Below are 24,596 nucleotides of genomic sequence, written 5' to 3'. Positions count from 1 at the left end.
GATGTCTCCGTGCGAGGGAGTTCAGAAGCAGTGGAAACAAAGGCGGGCCATGATGCACGGATGCATGGTTCTTCTCCTGTTCTGTAGACGTTGATGTCGGTTGACAGCTGGCTTGTACCAAAATCTTTGTGAATGCACACAGTTGGAGGCCACTGGGTGCTCACTGGTTGAAGCTCTACAACCAAAGCCAGAGGAATCCATATGACCGATTATACTTCCTTTTACCACAAGAGGGTAATTGCTAAATTACCATTACTTATCAAGCAAATGTATGTGTATGTGTCAGTGACCCAAAAGAACCTTTGCTAAAATGTGCTTAAATGGTAACTCATCTCAGCAGTCTCAGCATCACAGTGGTACAGCAGCGTACCACAGTATGCATGTTATCACAGTATCAAACCGTTGTGGCTTATTTCTACCTCGATACTGTATATTTTTGGAGATAAGACGTGGAACAAAATGGCTTTAGTGCTCGTTTGCTTTTGGGAAACTTGAGGGCATGTCTGCAGCCTGTGGGCCTCTCTCTCATTCACGCCAAATAAACACCCATATTTATTTTCCCTGGGTCACATTGCAGCTGAGGCCACTGGCCCATGTCAGGGAGAAATCACATCATATCGGTGGCGCCTGTCTCCTGGGCAGGGGGTCAAGGGTCATGGTGGGAGGTGGTAGCAGAGCCATGGAGCAGCAGAGCGGTAAGGAGACTGGCAGTCTGATGGGGTCAGTCTGGGCACCCACACTGCTGAGAAGGCACCCCATCTGATAGAGTGCTGGGCTCAGCCACTGCTCAGGTTGGAGCCTCCATCGGCTCGGGCTATTAAACGATTACATTTTAAGTGAAGACATGTTGAATGGTGAGGTTAGGGTTAAGTTTAGGCCAGTGGTAGTTATGGTTAAGTTTTGATTAACTCTCCAGGAAATGAATGTATGTCAATGTAATGCCATGGAAACCAGACTGTGTGTGTGTGTGTGTTTGTGTGAAATAACTGAATCACAGTACACCTCACTGTTGCTCATAGGCTCGTTATGAAAATGGACACAGTCTGCCAGTTTGAAGAGTAAATCTTAGTGGGACTTAAGGAGCAGTTAGACACCGGGGGACAAATCTGCTGCTTGCAAAAACAACTCTGCTTGAATGAAAGTCAGTGGGAAAAATGAGCCTCCATTTCACTTGATTTATAACATCATTAAATCATTTTCCTGTGACGTTAAAGCTCTCAATCGCCAGTTTTGAAAAATGATTCTCCCATTTAGAAGAAAATTAATGATAACACACAAGTGGACATCTGTGTGATTGACAGCTGGTGTCATCCAGTGGGTGCCACAGTTGACACAGCGTCAGTCAAAGGCTTTACAGTCACCTCAGAGCAGACTAGGTAAGGGTTTTTTTTTGCGATTGCAGCATTGTGGATGACAGAATGTGGTTTCCTCTCACCAGGAGGGCGTTCTCCTCCTCCTCCTCCTCCAGGTGAAAAGAAACCCGTTTCACTGACAGTCTGATGTGTCTATTTCAATCAGGGCAGCTCCTGTGCCTGTGTCCTTCTGCTGCTGAAGACTTCTGGCTAATGCGTTCTGTCATGTTGACACTGCAGCCCTCTGTGGTAACAGAGGGCACCTTCAGTCCTGGTGATGCAGCCAAAGAATCACAACAATGTTTGTCTTGATGATATAATAGTATGAAATATGATGACATCTAGCTTTTCCCCTATACTGTCTATATGAAGCCGTATAATGAGAAGCACATGGCGTTGGAATACCCACCACTGAGTTTACACTTTGTGGTCATAAAGTGAAACTTATGTCTGTCTGGGCCAGAGACACTTTGGACCCACTGTTTCTGTGTTTTCCATACGTCAGTATTTTTTTTTAAGATATCCAGTTTTATTTGTTTTTGGTTTTGCAATTCAGATTGCACTTATTGCACACATACATTTCAAATCTGTGATTTTAAAACAATTTGAAAATTTGTATGTGTAAAATACAGCATGTATACAGTGGGAACATTTTTCTCTGTGTAGCTAGCATAGCAATTATATATTGGATTTACAGTAAGCAGTCAATGTAATTGCGTAGGCCAGTGTTAGTGAACATCTCCACATGCTTTGATTTCCATGTGTTGTATCAAATCATGCAGAATACTGTGTGTTTCTTGGACCCTGTTCACCTAAACAGGACATCTTTAAGGGAGGAATTAAGGAACATCCAACCTTACCGTATCCAAATATTTACATTTCATGATGGTGTGTGAGTCTGACTGATGGAAAAAGTCATTTGGTGTCTGCTCTTCTTTCCTCTGACCTCCTCGCTCCATTTGGATTTCATTTCAGTTCTTCTTGCTCCCTATCGTTCTCTCTGACATGTCCCAAGACCCTGCTTGTCTCATTGCTAAGCCATTGCTCCTCTGCACTCGTTTACCCATAAACACACAGACACACATACATGGGAAAAAAAGGAGGTGATAGAAGAAGAGGAGAAGGGGAGGAGGAGATTACCTTTAAAGTGTGTTGGTGATGTGTATCCCCTCTTTAAAGCATGACATGTGAGGGTGTTTCACATCTAAGCTATAATTACCTGCGCAAATATGTGGAAAACTGCAAGACTATGCGTATCAGGTCGATCATCTGGTTCTGTCGGCAGGCAGACGGCAGTCCCACTGTTGCACTAATGACTTAATAGGCCCCTTAATGACCAAATAGCCCGCTGCCATCCAGAAGCACTTAGACAATTATGTGCTGGCCAGAACACTGCAGACTGAGACGAGATGGAGTGAAGCAGAGAGGCAGATACGGATGTTGAGAAAACAGAACCACTGTGCACTTGACAAAATAAATAAATAAATAAATATCAATACCAATTTATTTTTCTTAGTTCATATTTTGAGGGGAAAAAAGTGTTTAAGCTCTGATTGAGTTTGATAACAGACAGCAGACAAATGCAAGAATAATGTGTGGCTATAAATAATGTCCCATTTAAAGTAAGTGCCACAATGTCAGTGTTATTAAATGGAAAAACGAAGTCAACCCCACTTTCACCACTTATTTGCACTTACACATTTAGTTAAAATTAAAGGTGACAGGTTCACTAACTAACAAAGGGGAAAGTCATCTTGTGTTGATGTATTTTTAAGGTTGCCTTTTGTTTTTTTTCACTTTTTTAATCAACAGTGACACATTAACTTGCTCCTCTAGGCTCCTCTATAAACTCCTTGCAATACTGTATCTTCACTCAGTGAATCCAGCAAAGGTCTCATCTCTCATTCCTCTCGAGTACCTGAGAGACTGTCGGTAATGACTCCACCACATTGTCGCTGAACTGTGTGCTGCTGAAGCAGTGAGTAAATGGTTTTGCAGGTCAGAGTGCCCTTCCATACTTTAGTGTTCCCTGCATGCCAAATCTGTCCCTTTTTCCTTCGCCCTCATTCTGCCTTTGGTGGGCTCTCGCTGTAGCGTAACAGTCTCATGTCACTTTGAGGGTGCATCTGTAACTTTGCACTCTGCTTCAAATGAGGAGCAGAGCTGCTCATACGGACACATACACGTAATTCTGTATGACATACATTATTTGCTCATCACAACAAGGGTGTATAGTAAATAATAAACTATAGTGCTGGAGGTTGTTTTCTATGGGAAGGCAGGTAGTTTCCAGGAAGGCATGGGGTTAATCTCAGGTTGTAGTGGCCAGAGGCTGATTGATCACAGACAGGAATGTGACCGACTGATTTCCTCAGAGACCCACTTGGCCCCTCTGGAATGTTGTTGTCTTTAGGGACGGTGTTGTTTTATAACCTTTGTTTAACCAGGTTAACCCTTCATGAAACCACTAGATCACTGCACACAGCTGTGATGTACCGTGTGATGTCTCCCAATTTTGACTTTAAATTGGGGCTGAAATGCATTCATTATCAGTTCATAATGAATCTTCCGCAGTGATATTTTTACAGGTGGAAATGCAGCGTATGACTTTGAACTATCTATGATTTAGCTTTTGTTAAATAATTCCAAATGGAGACATACTTCATATGTAACTGCACTCCAGCAAAATAAAAAAAAAAATTGGCTCACTGTCTCCACTAGTTGCCAATTGTGAAAATAAAACATTTTTGTATGATGCTGCTGTGTTTAAGGTTTGGCAATACAGTAGACGACGTTCATGTTCCTGGTGGTTTCAGGTGTTGTTAATATTTTGTCATTGTTATAGAGCTGCAGGATGCAGGAGTCAGTGTTGTGTGTACATTGTAAATGTGCTTAAAGAAAGAAGCAGGAGGAGAATAAAACAGCAGCCTGTGAATCAAATCAGCATTTTTCCACAAAAACTGTGAGAACAATAAAAGTGAGGCTTAGAGCCAATATAAATATGAATGCTGTTGTTTTTCTGTTGCCATTACATTATGCCCTCAAGTTTAAGTACATTTTAAATTTAAATTTAGGAAAATGATCATGAAAGAAATCAACGCCTGCTGTCTCGGCAACTTGAAGTGAACAGGAGACTGCTGTGTCAAAGTGAAGTATTTTGGTTGATCTACTGAACCACTCTGACCCACTGGCTTTATAACAATGTCACACTGTTTCCTTTGCCACTTGAATTTAAACAAATACAGTTTTAAGGGGCTATCTGAAAAACTATAGTTGTAATTTTGTCTTAAGAGCGAGGTCTGAATAATTCTTAAGAGTGGGGTCATGCTTGAAAACAAGTAGTTTGTGCAATGTCTCACCTGATCTTGTCAAAAAGCAAATGTGTATAGAACTGTTCTGAATAGTGATATTGTTGAGAAATCCGACAAAAGAGGCTGAGAGCTCAAGAGAAGTGCCAATGCTGGCTCCTCATGCAAATCTTCACATTGCACTGATCACTGTGTGAAGTGGCTTTGAATGGCGGATTGTTGGTTTCAGTAAGGTGTCGACATTTTGCACGAGTTGCTTTAGCTACAGCAAGAGCTTTGACTTCTGTCAACAACAGTTAAATGCACAGTAGCCATAAATAACACCTTGTGTTAGTGCTAATAAACATGGGCTATGAGACGGCGGTACACTGACAAGAAACCAGACAGTGCAGTGTATATCAATATTCCCCAGTGTGGGGGAAGATATAAAGACTTCTAGTACACCATGGCATGCAACTTTGCATTTTGAGCAACACTCAGTGCTCCGAGATGAACTCAGCGTCCCAGTCTGCCAGTGGCATCTGCCAAACATACGACCACACCTCTTACACTCCACAGGCCAACCGGCTATAGGTGCCAATAGAAAACAACTGTGTCCATGTGCATGTATGTGTGTCTTCAACCAGGTTTTTCTGGGAATGAGGCAGCATTAGTGGAGCCCTCTCACTGAACCTGGTTTTAATGTGACCCATGCGGCTTCTCTAGCCCTGCTGCCCTGCATGTCCACTTAACACACTACCCAGTGGACCACTTCAGCTCTGCTTACACTGCCCCTGCACCTCTCACATTTCTATGCCCCCCCCCCTTTCCAAAAAACATGCATGTACGTGCTCAAATTCACTGTCACACCATTTATTTGCATTATCCTGAAAGTTAGCAAAAATGCTTTTACTGTTTTTGCTTTTTCATGCAGTCATTGTCCTGGACGGTCTTCTTGTCACATATAAGAACGAGTTGATGGAAGGGTTTTCACAATAAAATCTGAAACCAAGACGCACCTATTGGAAAGGTCAAGATAGGTTCAGTATAACGGGGAACTTGATCACTGGTATTGCTTTTGGCCTTGTAAAACTCTAACTGTGTGGCTCGCTCATTCGTAAAAATAGGTAGGAGGATTCTGAAGAACTAACAGCAATGGCTGCATTTCTTGTGGCTGCTAAAGACTGTGTGGGCACGGTTTGGTCCCTAAGTCTCAGACGCTTGTGAAAACTGTCAGTTGTAGGTCTTGAAACAATGCTCCTTTCATAAACTTTACTAAACACCACATACATATGATCATTTGTCCTACTTCCCCATTCGTAATCAGGCACACCAACACCCGTTACACACCCCGCCATAAAATGATCTCTTACCAGACGCAAGAGAAAAAGAGGCAGACAGATAAACCTGCATGGAGACAGACAGGCAGGCAAGAAGCAAAGTGGGCAGACAGAGCGTGAAGTGCAGGAATAATGACTACTGGGCAAATGCACAGGCAGGAGAGGAGACAGACAGTCATGCACAGACAGGTGGGCAGCCAGGAAAGAAAGACGAGACAGCAGATACACAGGGAAGCGGGAGACGGGCTGTACTACCATTAATAAGACGTCAGACAGATGTGCTGTAGTACCAGTGCACACAGTTTTAAAGGGACTGATTACTTTGGAGATAAGTAAAAGCACGAACACCAGAATTTTGCAGGTCAGACTCGGCTGAGTCACCAATTTGAAAAATGTTACCATCTGTACAAACCTTCATTCTCCCATTACAGACGTGTTCTCAGTCACCCTCCTCTGTTCTCCTGTCTAGTTCCTCCAGTTCAAAGAAAGTGAGATTTAGCTGTGGCTGCACAGCATACTGACGCATTCGTTTGTGTTGCTCAACACCACACCACCCTTTAATCTGGATTAAAACAGCAAAGTGTCTGACTATTATATAAAAACTTAGCCCAGCTAATCGCCTGGTTTGGAAACAGGCCTCATGTTTCTAAAGCTTTCATCAAAGTCATTCAGCCCCCCCCGGTCAATACATTTGTTCTACCACAGTGAGTACTCGGTAGCTCATGGGATCATTTGAGCATTTAGGCCTTTGTTTTACCTTTTTAAATTAGAGTTCCCACAGCTTTCTCTGATCCGAGGGAGTTGGTTGCCCCATCCTTGCCCTCTGGATGACCCCATCCCTCCAGCTACAGCACCAATACCTCCATTCAGCCCCCATCCCCCCACCCCTGTGCAGCTAAAAAATTCCAGTTCCCCCTTAAGGCAGCAGCCAGTTGGTTCAGATGTAGTTTCAATAAGACGAGCCATTTAATATGAATGGATGGAGATTGTTGTTTTTTATAGATGAGTATAGATGGGTCTACTGCAGGGGTGTCCAAACTTTTTTTTAACGAGGGCCAGATTTGATAATGTGAAGATGTACAGGGGCCAGTGGTCACTTCAGACCAGTGTCAGTAACTTTTAAATACTAATGCAGTGGATTTCAAACACAGGACTAAATAATACATTATAAAACTGAAGCTGCGGGCCATATAAAATCTCACCGAGGGCCGTGATTGGCCCGCGGGCCAGACTTTGGACATGTCTCTACTGTATCAGAACACACAGACACAATTGACTGGACTCTTTGGCACTGTTTCTCTATAGTCCTATTTGACACAAAAGGCATTACAAGAATGTTAAAAGTGGCTGACCTGCTGTTGACGTGTTACCGGATAAATCCTTACTATTAAAAGAAAGTGAAAATCTGTGGATTATGATTATGGGACAGGCAGAAGAATAGGGTAGAAAGAGCAGAAAAGCCCTCATGCACGACTCTCAGGCGGAATGGGAAAGAGAGGAAAAATATAAAAGCCCTACTTGGAAGTTTAGTGGAGAGAGCTAAAGCAACAATAACTCAGGAAATCTTTCACACTTTCCACTCAACAGTTTTCTCTGTGCCAAAATACAAAAGAAAACAATAATCCCAAAAAACAAAACAAAGGTTGCTTCTATGAAGTTTATCTCCCTTTTCTTTTTTGGTTAGTGTGAGCTATACACCCCCCCCCCTCCCCCGCACACTCACATCATGGTCAATTTCACCTGTCATTCAGCAGAGCAGAGTTTTTCCAACGCAGTGCCTCTACCTCTCCTAAGGCATACACTCTCTTGGCGTCCACTGGAACAGTTTAAATATAATATCAAACACATGGCAGAGTTTATGGAAGGTAAATGAGATGAGAAATCAAATTGACTTAGAGAGTCCTCGTGGGACTGAGGTCTCCATGGGGTGCTGTTGTTTAGGGAGAGCCTAAATGATGGGCAGCTATAATTAAGGCCACAGACTGTGAGTGGGACAGAGATTGGATAAATGACAGAGTCAGCATGAGAAGGAAAATGGGAGTGACAATTAAGGAGTGAACACGATGTCGAAGTTTAGAAAGAGGTACTCGCTGTGGGTGGTTTTCTGATTTTTTTCTCTTCTTCTTTTTCATTCTCTCTTGTGGGTGTGCATCATGTGACCATGTGTAATTGGCCTGTGGTCACACCAGAGTTATGCAAACAGATTAGCAAGGAAACATGTCAGCCTGAGGGGTGACTGGAGTGAATGTGTGTGTTGTGTGAATCACACATGAAGTTGTGTGGGAAATGGTTTGACGGACTCCAACCTGCATTAACGGTGAGCTGGTGGGCCAGTTGACTTTGTCGCGGACAAAATCATTTGTTGCGGTGGCTGCGTGTCGACAGGTCATCTTTCTGCTCAGTGACACAGGTGTTTTGAGCACAGAAACCATGCAAAGTCTACAATCCTTCATTTGTATCGTAGTAAATCATATTTTCATTGCATTCATGTGTTTCAGAGGTTCTGTGTGGTTTAAGGACATTTGAGGACACAAATTTTGGTTTCTTCCATGAAGCCTGGCTACAGCTATTGCTCCACTGCACGCACTGAATGGATAATGACGTGTGCATGGACCATGCACACAGCAAAAAAAAAATGTTTTCAAAAACAATGGACTTTTCTGAACTGTTTCTCTAAATGATCTTAACGTTTTGAACAGCTGTTACAAAAGCTGAAAAGTGCAATTTGGACAAGATACTCACAGCTGGAGCAGTTTGCTCAGGAAGAGTGGGCCAAACTACCTGTTGACAAGTGTCATTGGGAGTTACAGGGGTCACTGGTTGGCAGTGATTGCTGCTAACAGTTCTGCAATTAAGTATAAAATGTATAATATAATATAAGGTTAAGGCTACAATCATGCCATTTCCATTAGTTTTATTGATTGAGTTTAATCAAAAATGTAACGCAAAGTCTCATTTGTGTTAAACATAGAATAAATAAGAGTAAGACGAGAAGATACTTAGTCAATAGCTGATCATTTATAACATACATTTTGGAAATGGGGATAAATAACTATCGTGGGTAAACAACATATGCTAACTACAAATTATTAAAAATGTAACTTGTGGTTTCATTGGGACTAAAAGTTGGACTCCCTGAACTGTTTCCTGGCAATGGCTAATGAGTTTTGTGATTCCTGTGAAGGTATTCAGAAACCCCAAAAAGTCATAATGAAAAATAGGCTAATTAAATATTTACGACTGATATAAGGACAGCAGTCAACATTTGAATTGTAAAAATGTAACAGTCAGCCTTTAAATAAGAGAAACTGTCTTGCTAAGATAAAATATAGCACCGCTCTCAGCTAATGTTTGCTCTGGGAACAGACAGATGCTGCACAAGTGGACATTCCTGGAGCTGAGCTGAGGAGACAGACAATCAGAGAGTGTCGGAGAGAATAAGAGCCAGGAAGACATCTCGTGTACATACTGTACGAGCTTTCAGATATGTGAGTTTAACTTGGCTCCAGAAAGTCAGTGTGTAATGCCCCTGTCAGCGCTGTGCCAGACCACCTGCCTTTACTACTAAAAGCATCCCATAGTAAACCACCCAAGCTGGATGGCAAATACCTTTTGTCAAGTCTTTGTTTTGATTGCATGATTTAAAAATGACTAAACTCACTTTTAGTGATATTTGTGTTGTTATTTGTGTTGTTATTCCTGCTTTAAACTACTCAACTTTAAACTAAATATGTAAGAACAAATTCATTTTACTCACTATTAATGAATGCATGATCATGGATTGAATGAAGCTTGCAAAGCAATAGTGAAAGTGAAGAACTCATAAAAATATACTAGCATTTAATTGTGGATTGTTAGTAGAATTACAATAAAGTTTATTATTTTATAATCAAGCCCTCGTTATAACTTGTTCAAAGACGCTCTTTTTTCCTGCTGTTATGGTGGAAAAAAAAGAGAGGTTTTACTGTCAGAACTGGTTCAGCAATCATCACATACAAGCTTTAAAATCACTTTACAGTTGTCGAACTTTTGTCAAGGAAGGCCATAGACTTAGAAAACCATTGGTATGAAGTATTTCTTTTAGAATATAGGCCTCTCAAATTATAAACAGAATCATATTTTAATCTTTTTTAAAGGAAATGAGTGGTCCTACATTCAGTTTGTAAAGAACTGAAAGTAGGACAGTAAGAAAGTGGAGGTTTTGGCTGCTGTATTCATTGCAGAATTTGACTTTGTTGCAGCGAAGGGCCACGCAGAGATGTTTCCTTGCCTCTGGTCCTTGATTGCGATGGCCCCCATGTCCGGTGTCATGCTGGAACATTGCAGAATATGATACTATTAAAATCATGGAACAGTGTGAGCCAAGCAATGCTCTGGATCAACTTAAAAAGAAAAATCATGTTTTTGACGGATTTTTCTGCGGCTGATTCTGTCAGGTAATCGTGTCAATGCCTCAGACGGCCGACAGAAGCCCGACAGAAATGCATGACTTTGTTGACAGGCAAAACACAGATCTCTGTGTAATGGAAACACAAGTCTATTTTATCTGCCTGCCAAAGTACAAAGGGGAGAGTTCAGAATGTACACAGAGCAAGACAGACAAGTTGAAGAGGCCAGGCCTCCTAAAAAGCCTCTGTAGTTAGCTGTGGTGATAGCCAACCTAAGCACTTGAGAGCAGTGTGAATGGCTTTTTAATGCCCACTAACAGCCGGAGCAGTTAGTTATGGGAGGGATGGATAAAGCAATACGCTGAATGATAGATGAGCTGGAGAAAAATAGGAGATTGATGACAATATTTGGACAAGCGGTCCCAGATGACATTACTGCAACACCACTGCCCTCACTACAGGCTTTTCATGGCAGCAGGACTCAAGTAGGCACAAGGTTCCATACTGTTCTTAATCCCAACTATAACGGCTGTGGTCTTTTTTTCTGACTCCAGACTCATTCATTTTGTAGTCTCAATGTTTTCCTTGAGGTTTTGTTATCCTGCCTAAGACTGACACAAATTAAGTCTCGGTTATGTGGAAATCACGGAGGTAATTGCCATCATTGCTCCAGTCTCCAGCTGGCTACTGATTATACACTGACTCAAATGGCAATTCAATGCTTTAGAGAAACGCTATCCAATACAAGTATTATAAAAAGAATCTAATGTACTATCAATAACGATGCCTGACAAATGTGCACGCCATTGCGGAAATACCCAGAAGGAAGACTTGCCTCCATCTTGACTTGGACTTCACTGCTTGTTCTTTCTCATCTTGCTCTCGATCATAAGTAAAGCACTGATTTACTGAGTTTGACTTCAGCTGCCTCAAGAGAAAAGTTATTCCGCTCAGCATGAAACATGTGTTAATGTGTCTGTAGACAAAGTTGGAGAAGTTATCAGAAGATAACTGACTTTTTCTCTGGTGAGTTCAGTCCGTAAGCCTGTGAACAACTGAGGGCAAAAGCCCCATGAAGCACTGCATCTGTGTGCTTCTATCAACGGCTGCTGCTATTTGTGCTTCTGTGTACATGAGTAGATGACTGTGGAGTCTCCCTGGAAGAAACAGGCACATACTGTATAAAAAGATGTTACCTTTGACCCTGACTAATATAATTCTCCATGGTGGTTTACTTCTACAAATAGTACCGTGTGTAATTTGTGTGGTCTGTCCCTCGTTGCATGTAATGGATTAGTTTTGTGCTTATCGCAGAGGGAATAATGTTGTAAGAAACTAGTCAGGTCATAAAGTACATAAACTTTGCTATCTTACCTCAGCCCGGCTGCTGTTTACATAAATTGGCCATGGACTCAAACAAAAGCTGGAAAACTCCCAGGGAACCAGGGGAAGGGAAGAAAAGAATGATGAGAGGGGAAGAGACAGGGAAGCACAACAGGCCACGGTGAAAGACGAGATGGAAAACACAGAGATTAAAAGGATTCTTTTAATTTCATGGTTTCATGGCGTGGTCTACTGACAGTTTATGGACAGTATGTGATCTGAATCACCTCAAAGCTTTGTGAGCAAACCTAATGAGCTATTAAAAACCAGCTTATATATCAGTTTGTGGAACTTTTTGCATGGACTTGTATCCTGAAATTTAACTGAAAAAAACTCCATTCAGAAAACTATAAAGAATTCCTGTTGACTGTCCTTATAAAATCTGAAGAGATCTGTTGCCAGAAGGGAGAGACCAAACCCTGAATTGCTAAATACCCAAAGCAGTGAACCGCCCCAACCACACTCCACAGTCTGTGATGGATTATTTATCAGAACTATCTGCAGCATCTATGATAAAAGAAAATAATCACTAAGTGTGAAGTCTGTTATTGGTCAGCGAGATGTTCCAAGGATTCCATCCACCCTCACTTGGGCTAACATGGGATTGTGTAGAAAGAGGAGACAGGGGTTTTTGGTTGGGAAGGTGCCAGGTTTTTGAGAAATCTCTGGGCATCTGTGTTGAAATGGTGGGAGCTCCCTTCCACTGAAGCAATTTTCTCACTTTCTTGCTTATCTTGGATCCGTTTTCTGCCTTCAGTGCCGCCAGTGATTGTGGATGAAATCATGTTGAGCGATGTCTGCTTTGGGCTCAATTTTTCCTTGGGGCAGCACTGCCCACCCAGAAGAACATGCTGATCTTTCTCTTGTATCAAACAGCAACGCTATTCTACTTTCCCCCCCCCCAAAGAAACACAAATAAATTCCTTTTAATCAGTCACAGGTTCTTCCGAGGCTGATTTGGAAGGAATGTAATTGAAACTAAAGGTAACATTATTCATGAGGTGCATGTGCTTTGTAAAGCTTGATTTCAAGCTCTAGGGTGAGCTCACAACAGTTTAGATGAAGACACGATTATTCAAGGGAATATAAAGGAAGGCTTTGAAATGTCTTTCAAACACTCTCTGTGAACTGCACATCTCATGCAGCATGGGAAATAATTTAGCACATGATGAAATGCAAATTCTCCAACACTATGAGATATCCTTGGCTCTCACTTCCTGTCTGTCTTATTTCTTCGCCGCTTTCCTCTCTGTCGCTCTCTGGAAGTACTGGGGGGGGGGGTCCTGAGTTCAGGTCCTCTGAAAGCGGATCCAAACCACGTGCTAACAAGAATGCCGGGCCTAACAGGGACTGACAGCTCATTGCACTGAGAACTGCTGCATGCACATATATATATATGTGTGTGTGTGTGAGTGTTGGGAGTAGGTGTCAGAGCGTGCCAAACGTCTGTGTGCATTTATTATGAGAAGGCAAACATCCCTGGTTAGACGTAATAACTCAATAATAACATATTTTCTCACACACACACGCATGCAGGAATGCGCCCACTTAAAATGAGAGTTCAATTGCACTCAAACACACACAAACACGCTGTTTAAATACATCATTCAGTCAGCTATTATAACCTCTAAAAGAATACGAACGGAGAATACTGAACCGCGGCCATAACCAACAGCTTTCTCTGCTCGTATATTTGGGCTCAGATAAAAATCAGATGGGTCACAGGTTCAGGGAGGAGAGACATGAAGAAGAATAAAACAGGTGTTAAATCAGACGGAAGGCTGTGGGGTCAGCGTTAGACACAGGAGACGAAAAAGTGTTGAAGAGAAATTGTCCAGGGGAAAAAAAAGACAGCGAGAGAAGGAGGGATAGAATGACTGAGAGCGAGATGGAGATACAGGCAGCCAAGAGGGTCACGCTGAGAGCGAGGGAACAGTCAGACGTTTTCAGATGAAAGGAATCCAACCAATCCCCTCAATGATAAACATGTGTCTGTGTCACCCATCCCAGGACTCTGCTCTCGCATGTCTGCATGTGTGTGTGTGTGTGTGTGTGTAAGAGAAAGACAGAGATAGACAGCGTGTATGTGATTGTCTGCATTGTTACTGACACGTTGACTGCCGACACTGACAGTGCACATGTTGATATACATTTACATACACACACTGACACCTCATCCACCATTTCAGCAACAGAAGGGGGAAACACCCTGTGTGAGTGTTAACTGACACAAACCATAACACACTGCACACACACACAGCACTGGAGCCAGATAACAAAGCACTCGTCTCCTCTCCAGTCTGCTTTCCTTGTCACCTTCAGCCTGTCCTCACCTGCACTCCCAATCAGTAAACAAAATAAAGTGAGCAGCGTATTAAACTGCGGCTATTCCTTTCAATACCACTTCTACTTGGATATATATACTGTATGTATGTATATATATATATATATATATATAAAATGTCCCTATAGTTTCCGAGCTGAAATCCTAACCATAAACCGAAATCTGAAATCTGATTGACACTGATATGATGTTTATTTGATAATGTTTAGGCACAGAAATAAAATAAGTTACTCAGCGTTGGGGAAATGATATATGCAAAAATATGCTAAAGAAACAGATTTATTGTACAATTAAGTGTATTTCTATTTATGCAGTGAGATAGATCCCATCAACATAAGGTTTCATGAAAAGCACTTTTGGGTTTTGTGTACCATGTTCTTTTACTAAACCTAAGCAGTTGGGTGTTTTGCAAAAGCCTAATAGTGGATTTTGAAACAGTGAGTAAAACCCGGAAAGTCCCAATTAAAAGGAAAAATAAAGAGGATAAGAAAGACAACATTGCATCTTTTATGTTTCCTTTTTCACAATACACCAACGTTTGGGATCCGTAAAATATTCTTAACATGTTCGTGTGACAAATTGTGGTCAGACAATAAAGTATTTGAACGATAACTGTCCTCGAACGATAATGTCCTCGCACGTGCGAGGACATGGGGAAAGGAAAGAGGAAAGGAAAGGAAGAAACCAAAAAAGTGTTCTGCATTGTTGTTTCCCATCCTCATGTGTCTGTAATGATGCCTTATACAAACGGATCATAAAAAACAACGTACAAAGTGGTGAGATAGATGAGTTTTATCTGATTATCATGTCTGATCTGAAAGCTTGTTATAGCCTGACGCAAGTCAAAGCCAGTCCCCACAATCAAATGCCTATAGGCTTTTTGGGTGTTTTTTTTTATTTTTTTTGTGCTTCCTCAGTTTGAATCTTTCCTCTTGAACACAAAAAGTGTTCAAAATCATGTTTTACATTATTACCATCAGTCATTCAGTCATTCAGTCAGTCAGACCCTGGCAGTAAAAGTTTCACCCCCTGAGAGATGGGGGTTGAGAGGAGGGCCTCTGTGGCTCTCTGTTGACTCACCCACCTTCTTGGAGCGTTGCCATGGCCACTGCCAGTCTGGCCTGAATTGAACCAGGTGGGGGTGTATATGCAGACAGAGTGAGCAGGGGGTCAGGGAGGGAGAGGAAATGAGGTGGAGTGAGGGAGATGGTGAGCTGAGGAGAGGAGGAAGAATAGAGAGAAACCCAGAGAGAGAGAGAGAGAGAGTGTGAGAGAGAGGGAGACCTTTGTTTTGGTGGGGTAAACATTCTCCAGCTTGTAGCTGCTGTTCAAAGGTTACTGCAAACATCAGTGTTTGTCTGTGGGACATTTGTGTTCATCTGTAATTTCATTTTTTTGGTGCATGAACCCTGTTGTTTATACCATTGTTTATTTAATTGTGTCTTACTTCTTACAACAATGGCTGTGGTGAACAAGGTATTTATTTGCGAGAGCTGTAGAGTACTACCATTATTCTCTCTTTTTGTGTGTGTGTGTGTGTGCATGTATGCGGCGCCATTAAAACCATGGCTACTCACCCCTAACCACACTTTGATGATTGGGTCATCGGCACACACTCATGCATGCAGGAGAACACATAAACACTCACACAGAGACTGTGGCGCTGCTTGAAGTGACTCCTCTGTTGACTTTGACAGATATTGTTTTCAGTGACCCTTGAGTCAACAACATTGTGTGTGTATGTGTGGGTCTGTGTGTGTGAGACACATGACAATCTTTTTCAAGGAAGCACAGTGGAGCCTCAGCCGGGTGCTAAATCAATAGTAATCTAGTAAAATCCCAGTGTTAATTAAGATAGGCTTTGGCCCAGCAGGGAATGTGGTGAGATGGAAACAGAACTTAGAAACGGACAAAAACTCCCATTTGTGCCACCAGTAATATGCATACAGATAGACAAGGGGTATAGTGAAGCCATTCTTCGGCTTCACTAATACTTGTATTTGTATTGTGTGTGTTTGTGTTTGTTTGTGCGCCTATGGCTCTACAGAGAGAGATAACACGAAGGTTAGGCCCCCGGGGTCACAAAGAAGGAGTGTGTGATTGGGGAGCGAAGCTTTTAATATAGCGACACCATGCAAAGTGTATGTTGTTAAATATCAGGGGGCACTTAAAGATACTGCAAATCCTGTGAAATTGATATTGCCGTAATGATTCTTTCCCCAGGTCACTTCCTGGCAAGTGATTTTTTTTGTGCCGATGTTGTCGACTGACCTCTGCTTGTTTATAGTAGAGTTTTGAGTTTCCTCTTGTTCTGGAAACAGAACAAGATGTAATATAATAATGAATACACAATTTTCTTCCACTGTATCAGAAAAAGAGAACAAAATAAGAAAAAAAAAAAAAAACAATGTTCTATTCTAGTTGGATACAAATCCACACTCACATTTATTGTCATTTCTGGTGCTCATTATTTTTGCTGAGGTTTTGTTCTTTGCCTTCCACCAAACACAAACTGCCTGCGTTGTAATCTTGTTCATCCAGGACTCCTCTCGTCTGCTTCAACATTCCCTCTCCATGAGTGTGGCCTTTTTTTTAATGATTTGCGGCCCATTTAAAGCCACAATCCTGTGATCTGTTGGTCAGGGGCGACCACAAACCCTCAGCACGGCTGACATAGTCTGCCCTTGAGCTGCTGCGGGCGGCTCAGAGAAGAGCGCACACACACACACACACACACACACACACGAGACAGGGGGAAAAAAAGCACAGACGCACATAAACACAGATGTACAGGCTCATATGTACAACTCACACCTACTGATCGCACATACACACACGTTTAAAAAAAACGGAATTATGCGTCTTTCCCACAGACTGATCCCCTCTGTCAGAAGCCTGTGCTGAGCTGTGGTCCAAACCCAATGTTTTCCTTAATAGAGTGTATGGGTGCTAAAACTATTAGAGGCAGCAATCATAGTCTTAATCGTATTGGATTTCTTCATACCAAGCACTTTGGAAGTATGGAAGTGCATACGAATGTCTGTGCCTCACAGAAACGCAAGTAAGCAAGAAAGAAAAGGGTTGTTTTTACACGTAAGGGCATCTCATCAAGCGTCTGCCAAAATTTGAGGGTGTTGTATAATGTCCATCTTTGCCTCTAAGTACTGCTGTATTTGTACATAGACTGTGTTGATTGTGTCATTAAGAAATCTGGTTTAGTCGAGGACAAACAAACAGAAAGGCAGATAAATAGACAAGACAGAGATAAAGAAGAGCAGCCAAGAATGTGACGGAGCAAAATAAAAATGGAAGTATTTACTATTTACAAAGGGATAAATAAATGTGCAAACCAGACGCGATCAAATAGAATGCCGTACATAACATGCACATTTTGCTTCACACAGCTGCCAAACAAACAAAAGCAGAGAGAGCAAAACCCACACGCATACGCACAAAGACACAAAAATGAATCAAGGTTGTCAATAAATTCAGGAGATTATGAAAACATTCTCAGTGCCTTGGCCTCGGCTCAAATCAACAAGGCGAAGTGTCTGAACTGCAGATTTATGAAATAATGAGAGTCTTATGAGAGCAGTTAAATGTCTCGTCTCTGATGTGACAGCCAGCGCTGCTCCTAGTCAAGGCCAGCAAGAGGAAGAGCTACTAATCTATGGCCAGCATTACCGTAACCCCTCCACCACATGTCGTCAAGACTCTGCCTTCCACCTCCAAACCACCGGGAGCACAGAGGAGTTCTTTCCCATGTCCTATCACTAAGCTCACTTTCACTATACCTCCCACTTCGTGCATCCACGAAAGTTCTGGTGTTTGTTTTTCTGTTTTGCTCTGTCTCCATGTTCCCACCGAGTCTGCTCTCCGTCTTCTGCACACTGTCAGATACAAATACTGCTTCCCTCTGTCTCCGTGTTCTCCGCCTCTCGCAGACAAACACAAGCAAACACACTTCTGCACTTACACAAATACATGTTTTCCCCAACTCTCTTTCCTCCAGCGTTGATAAATGGCTTGATGCTGCAGACAGACTCATTTATGGGTTGCTCGTAAACATGATTCATTCTTGTACAGTTCAGTTTTCATTATCGGCCTGCTGTCAGCATAAATAATTCCCATTATTTAATTACTACATAGGCCACAGGTTCTGAGTATTAAGGAAGCGTCCAAGCCGATGAGCTAACTTCATGAATCTCGTTTCATCTTAACTATGCAATTAATTCAGATTAAAGGATAAAGTATACATTTACTGATGTTATCAGAGCAAAATGGGCCATTCCAAAAAAACTAAGATATTATCTTGTGAATGTTGGCAATGAAAGTCTCAAAGTACTAATAATTCTTCCACACCTTCAAATGAGAGGACCCTATTGCCGTCAATAATAAAGCCCGTTTTCACAAATCTTTGTGGAGAACCATGGTTTTAAAGATTTACAGGTTGCAGAACTTTTCAACAAATGTGAAGTGAGGTGTATTCCATGACTAACAGCCAGGTAATACTCAAGTGGAGAGTTCAATTTCATGTTTCTGTCAGGGTTCAGGGTTTGTAGTTTTAAGTGGACTGGAAAGTGAAGTGAAAAGCTGCAGAGGGAGGAGATGTGATCCTATAATAAATAAGGCAAGACGCTCCTGGAAAACATTCACACAACTGCAGTTGTGTTTTGTTTTTACATGAAATGTAAGAGAAAAAGTCAAATCAATGAATGGATCAAAGATGTAAATGTTTAATCAGCGGATTTGGAATAGTGCAGACATAATACATCTGAACATTTCTGGTTATGGGAGCACTGAAACATCTTTGAAGCACTTGACTCAAGAGTGACAATGTAATCCTTATCATACCACTTCTTTATACTCAATGTTCAGCTTTTTACCTGCACTTCACGTCTGACCACCTATTTCCCTCAGCTGTCATTTTGGGTTTCATTCTCTTCACTCTGGTCTTCATCACCAGCTGAGCTTCCACTTCTCTGTGAGCGTTGTTGGCTGACATTTAAAGGCCTGCGTGGGAGTGTTTTCCTCTCACCTTTCCTCAGTCTTGCGTGAGTGTGTCATATTGCTCTCTATGATCAGTCCACATGACGTGGAAGTGGATTAAGGAGTGTATCCTCCAGTCGGTCCGGTAAAGTCCAGTTCAGCATATAGAAGCGGGTACAGAGACTGCTAGTCTGCCCGCTTTTCATCTGCTTTTCATTTACACAGAAAGACGGAGAGAAATGACAGATGTTTGAGAGTTTTTCAATGATGTTTGGCATCAGGCCAGAGCAACACTGAAAGGATGTGTATGAACACTACGTGAATGTTTCTGGGTGTGCGACAAAAAGTACAATAAATCACTTTACTGTCTAGTCGTTACAATGCATACTGTGTAACTCTATGTTGCCATTTACACAAATCAGCTTTACATTAGATTACATTACAGACTGCATATAGACTGCTAAAATGAATCTAGTCTATCAGTTTTAAAGTGATGCCCAGGATGTAGGACAGAAATAGCAGTTCGCCAGTAGAGGGTGACTCTGCTAGTTGCAGAAAGAAATGTTAATTGGTAATTACAGGTCTTCTCCAATAGCAAATGATGTCTGTTTTGTCAGTTATGTTCCCATTTAGAGAAAAATAGAGATTGAAGTACAGCACATATGAGTTGAAACATTGTGATTGATGGCTATATAGTCAGACAGTAGGTGCGTGGTTGCGGGCAAATTCTCTTTTGTACACGACAGGTGCCGTCAATTCTCGAGTTTATTTCTTTCCAAATTGCATTTTATTTATACTTACGCTCATGTTCAGGCTGCACTCCTCATCGTTTGCAGGATTTTGCTAGAAACGGCTGTGGCCTCTTTAGGTTTTCTAGAGGAACGTCTGACTTGGTGCACACAGCGACAAAGTCTTGGACTAATTCTCACCTTGAATCTGCCATAATCTGCTGTAGTTGTGCTTTGCAGCATTTCACTTGACTCTGTCTTGAGTTTTGCATCTTTCTCATAAGCATGTTTGTCTCAGATAGCTGCTTAGACATTGTTGTGAAGGGAAGCTGCACTGGTCCCACACGTGACCACAGCCCTACAGATGCTTGGACTTTGCAGGGATCACACACCCTCCAAGTTTGCACAAAAGTCATGTGATTCCTGCATGACATTTTGGTAGAATGCAAGGTGGAAGAAAAACAATGAAAAGTTTCTCAACAGGTGCATTCCTCCTCTTCTGCCAGATCATTTATGGGCTAGTCTTTGAATTAACAAAGTGATAGGAAAAGATTCAACAGCCACAGAACATACTTCTGTCAGAGACATCAGAAGTCTCTCTGGTGGCCCCACACTTGTAAGTGCTGGAAAAATGTCGGTTGGAATAGTGGCGATGGTTGTGCACATTTGTTTATGTTTGTGTGTCCTTCTCCACGCGTCGCTTCTGGCAGTGTGTTCGCCTTGTGGTGATGATTTGGACACAGCTTTTCTCAAAGTCCTATTTAACACTTAAACACATACGTACACTGCCGGTTCTCAGCCTCTTTCAAGCTTGAAGCGTTTACAGTCTTACTCTGTCTCTGTTTTTCTACAGGCTGAATATCCTTGCATGAAATTGAACATTTCTCCTGCTGATTTGCCGTGAAATGTTGTACTTGTGTGGGATTACACCGCTGAGGAGAGGAGAGGAGAGGAGAGGAGAGGAGAGGAAGTGTGGTCCCCTCTTACCGCTGCCGTGGACAATTAGACAGTTAGAACACGGTTCAATCGGAGCAGAGGAAGGAGGAAGGATGTGAAAGCTAAATAAACAGAGTGACAATGGTGAAATGAGAGCCACCATCAAATGGAATAACACAAGGAACAAAGAGCAAGACGAATGGGTAGCAGAGAGTTAGGGGGGTTTAACCTGGATCTTTGTGAATGGGAACACATATCCAGGGAAACGGAAGGAGGGCTGCTAAATGTTCGAGAATTGATGATTGATGAAGAGACTTAATGTCTTTTTGGAGGGACAGGGACAGTCTTGAGGATGAAGAGGCTTTGGGAGGGTGATGAGGAGAGATGTGACGGACAAAGCTTGACAGCTGGGCTCCAGACCCATGAGAGGAAGAGAAGGAGGAGGAGGAGGAGGAGGAGGAGGAGGAGGAGGAGGAGGAGGATAGGTGCATAATAGGTCTGCTCCCTTTTCTCTTCGTTCTATCTCTCGTGGTTAACCGTAAACATCTGGCCTGCTGAATTTTGACTCTTTTACATTATGCCTCCTGCTGTGTGTCCTGCAGCTTTTTCCCTTTCTTCTTTTTTCTTCATTATTCATCATCTTTTTCACTTGTTTTTTTCCTCTTCTCCTCATCCATTTACCTTCTAACCCTCTGATGACACAACATGCAGACTTTAACTCATACATAAAAGCCTCTCCACATATTACTTTCATGTGAATGTATGGTTTTTATGGCTATGCTCTGCTGAATTACACTCTATACAACTAAGGCGTCTGCTACTCTGCAGGAGAAATCCAATCTGCCTGTTGAATAGTGCAAACAAGAACAAATCAGTCTTGGATTCTAGCTGAGGTGCACACACGATCCTTAACTGAAACAGTGATTTATTTAAAGAAAAATCACTTTGACTCCACATGACGTCATTTGAATATAATCAAAATGATGTGTGATGATTGAAGGCCGAGTGCCTGCCGGACTTGCACGCACACACAGGAACCTCTGCAAGGATTCATCTCTTTAAACGGGATGATTCAGTCACAGCTCCTTACTGTTTGGACTCTCGCTATTTCTCAATCTGGATTCATTTTTTCTTCTTTACACAATTTATGTCCATGCGTTAGATCTTGTACTGCTCTCATGTTTCAGCCGGATCTCAGATGTGGACCCTGCACAGGACAAAACCATTCTTTGGGAATTAATCTGTCTAAAACCATCAGTCCAACCAACGCAGACTGAGGGAGATAAGAGAGAGTGGCTGGGTCCTGGTTGGGGGCAGAGGAGGCATATTTAAGCATATACGGCTGTTTTTGACTGCTGCTTTCTCATGCCGCTGAGAAGACCCAGCTCATCTGGTTTGGATAGCATCACACATCATAATGGGAGCTGGATAAATCCAATGGAATTCAATGAGAATTTTTCCCTTTGGAAAATAAGCAGTCTGTGAAACCTGTTAGGATTAGTGAAGGCCATGATGTTACTGGTGGGCTACGAGCTTTCAGGGAAGATAAGTTAGAGTGACCTGATCTAGGCTACACTGTAACAAATTTCTGTAATTTCTACAGTAAAAAATTACAGAAGCTTGTTGTCCTATCCTTTTACAAGGTGTAACTGTAAATTGCAATGTATTATGGGTAAAAAATAATTACAGTAATTTAAAGCTGTAACACATTTTAAAATTACAGCATGGTTATGTTTTCACTTGGTTCTGACTGTAAATGATACATTTACAGTTAAACACTGTTAGGCTAATATTGGCGGTTTGCAAGAGGATAGGCATTTGATGGCAGGAGGAGGAGAGCGAACCCAGCATTCATCCACTCAATAAAGAGTAAGTATTATGTTATTAGTCTAAACTATTAAAGAGAAACTAGGCAAGATTGTATGCATGGTTATGTTACATTTTACCCGAATTAAACAGTAATTATTTTAGTTTTTAACAATATGACTTTAGTAACCTTTTTTGAGGCTATGCCTTTCACCTGGCATATCATGGCTGGAAACCAACCTTGCTAGTTTCTCTTCAAAATGTGATTCAAGTAATAACATGCAATATGATTTAATCGTGTGTCAGCCTGGTTTGCACAACTAAAAATAAAGTTAGCTCAAGAATATTTTTCAAACGAGTGTAATCCCAGGCTCTGCAGTTTAATGGAAGGCTAAAATGTTAGGCTAACATGCCGCTAGCTAAGGTAGTTAGGTGCTACTGTATGTTGTCTAAACTCGGTGTGAGAAAGTTACATGTGTCGCCGACAGGATCGAATCAACCTTGAAGTGAGGTGAGGAGAGAAAGCTGCAAAAACAACATTTTGGTAAGAATAATGTTTCCTTATTTATTTGTGTGACTAACAGCATTTGGCATCATTTTATTCGCCTTAGTTGGAATATACGGGGTGTGGGACTCAAAACTGCACTGTTTTTTGAAGATGTTAACCAGCAAAAACCACAGAACAGCAAGATACACTAGAGTGTTGTAACTGCTGGATTGTATTATGAAGATTTGTGTGGTACAATTTAGTATTATGGGAATTATTATTACGATTCTTTGTCGCGAACTAGTTCTCCTCGTTCAGTTCATTAAAACGACTTGCGAATCACGAATGAGCCATTCTCTGACTGCTTCGTCTGGTTCACTTCTGTAACGACTTTCAGACCAAGAATATGTGCACAAAACATTTTTTTTTCACAGTAATATCGACCACTATCATCATTTATCTGGTGAAGGTAGTTAGTCAGAAACTTCCTATCGTTCACGAATCGTCCATGAACTCAGGGTGGCCGCAGGTCCTTAAAAAGTCGTAAATCAATTTTCCTAAAAATAAGGCCTTAAAAAGTATTAAATTGTCTTAAATTCAGATGGCATGGGTCTTAAATATTTGTGTGTCATGTCACCGCGAAAATGCAGTCAATCTGTTCTGCTATTTCGATTTTTTTTTTCCGGTAGCCGCTGCGTTGTCTATGGGCTGGTTCAGAGGCTGTAATGCTACGCACCGTTGGGTGACAAGTGAAAGACGAGACCCAATCACTACCGCTGATAGAGTCTGGGTCTCGTCTTAAACTCGTCACTAGCCTAGCCTGCGCAGCTTTTGATGACTTAAGCTAAAGCGGTGGTCGGGGAACGCAGTGGAGATCTATGGGTTTTGTCTTTTGTAAACAATGTATTTCATTAAGTGTCTTTTTCCTGATTTTGTGACTTCAGATGCTTCCTGGGGATCAACCCAACGTCTGGCACAAAGGCCACAAAGTGGATCAGTCCAAGAAGTGGGAAGGTGCAAGAGAAGTGGAACAGCAATGTCAACCTTCATGTCTCTGCACTTCTAAAAAGGTTAATGGACTTTGAATGCCTTTGAGCCCGTTTGCAAAAGAAACAATAATGGCACACTGTTTTGTATAAAAAAAAAACAAAAAAACAATGGTTCCAAGATGTGGTTATTTTTTACACATTTGACTTTGTTGCTGCAAATTACAGTAGTTAATTCAAAGTTACACTGTGTGGCTGCAAGTCTTGTGCAGTCTGGTGTATGTTTATGTGAGTTTGTTCATGTCTGTGTGAGTTTGAAAATATACACATCGGGTATTGAGTGTTAATAAATGTTTTGTATTGTTGCAGCACTGACTCTTGTTTTATTATTATTGTTAATAGCTGAAAATAATTACAATTACAAAAGAATTACAGTGCTTAATTTGCAAAACATGACAAGCAAACCTATATTAGCTGTAAAAACATTCTACAATAAAATAATGAATTATGAACAAGTAACAGCTATTTAGTGGCAAAAATAGTTGGCAGGTAACTCATGTAAATTGAATG

The 24,596-nt window shown here is 41.6% G+C and overlaps 1 protein-coding gene and 1 long non-coding RNA gene across 2 annotated transcripts in view; both read left to right on the top strand.

The window, feature by feature from the left end:
• Window positions 1-24,596, top strand: part of trabd2b (TraB domain containing 2B) — a 63,018-nt gene that overhangs the window by 6,000 nt on the left and 32,422 nt on the right. The gene's annotated exons all lie outside the window — the stretch shown is intronic.
• LOC131466249 (uncharacterized) lies at window positions 22,435-24,350 on the top strand. The gene is made up of 3 exons (XR_009241403.1): window positions 22,435-22,616; window positions 23,042-23,097; window positions 23,985-24,350. It is a non-coding gene; the product is annotated as an uncharacterized LOC131466249 (long non-coding RNA).

The sequence above is a fragment of the Solea solea genome, chromosome 9 (genome assembly GCF_958295425.1).
Source record: "Solea solea chromosome 9, fSolSol10.1, whole genome shotgun sequence".
NCBI lineage: Eukaryota > Metazoa > Chordata > Actinopteri > Pleuronectiformes > Soleidae > Solea > Solea solea.
Note: the sequence above shows the minus strand (reverse complement) of the source record. Positions and strands in the feature narration are given on the sequence as shown.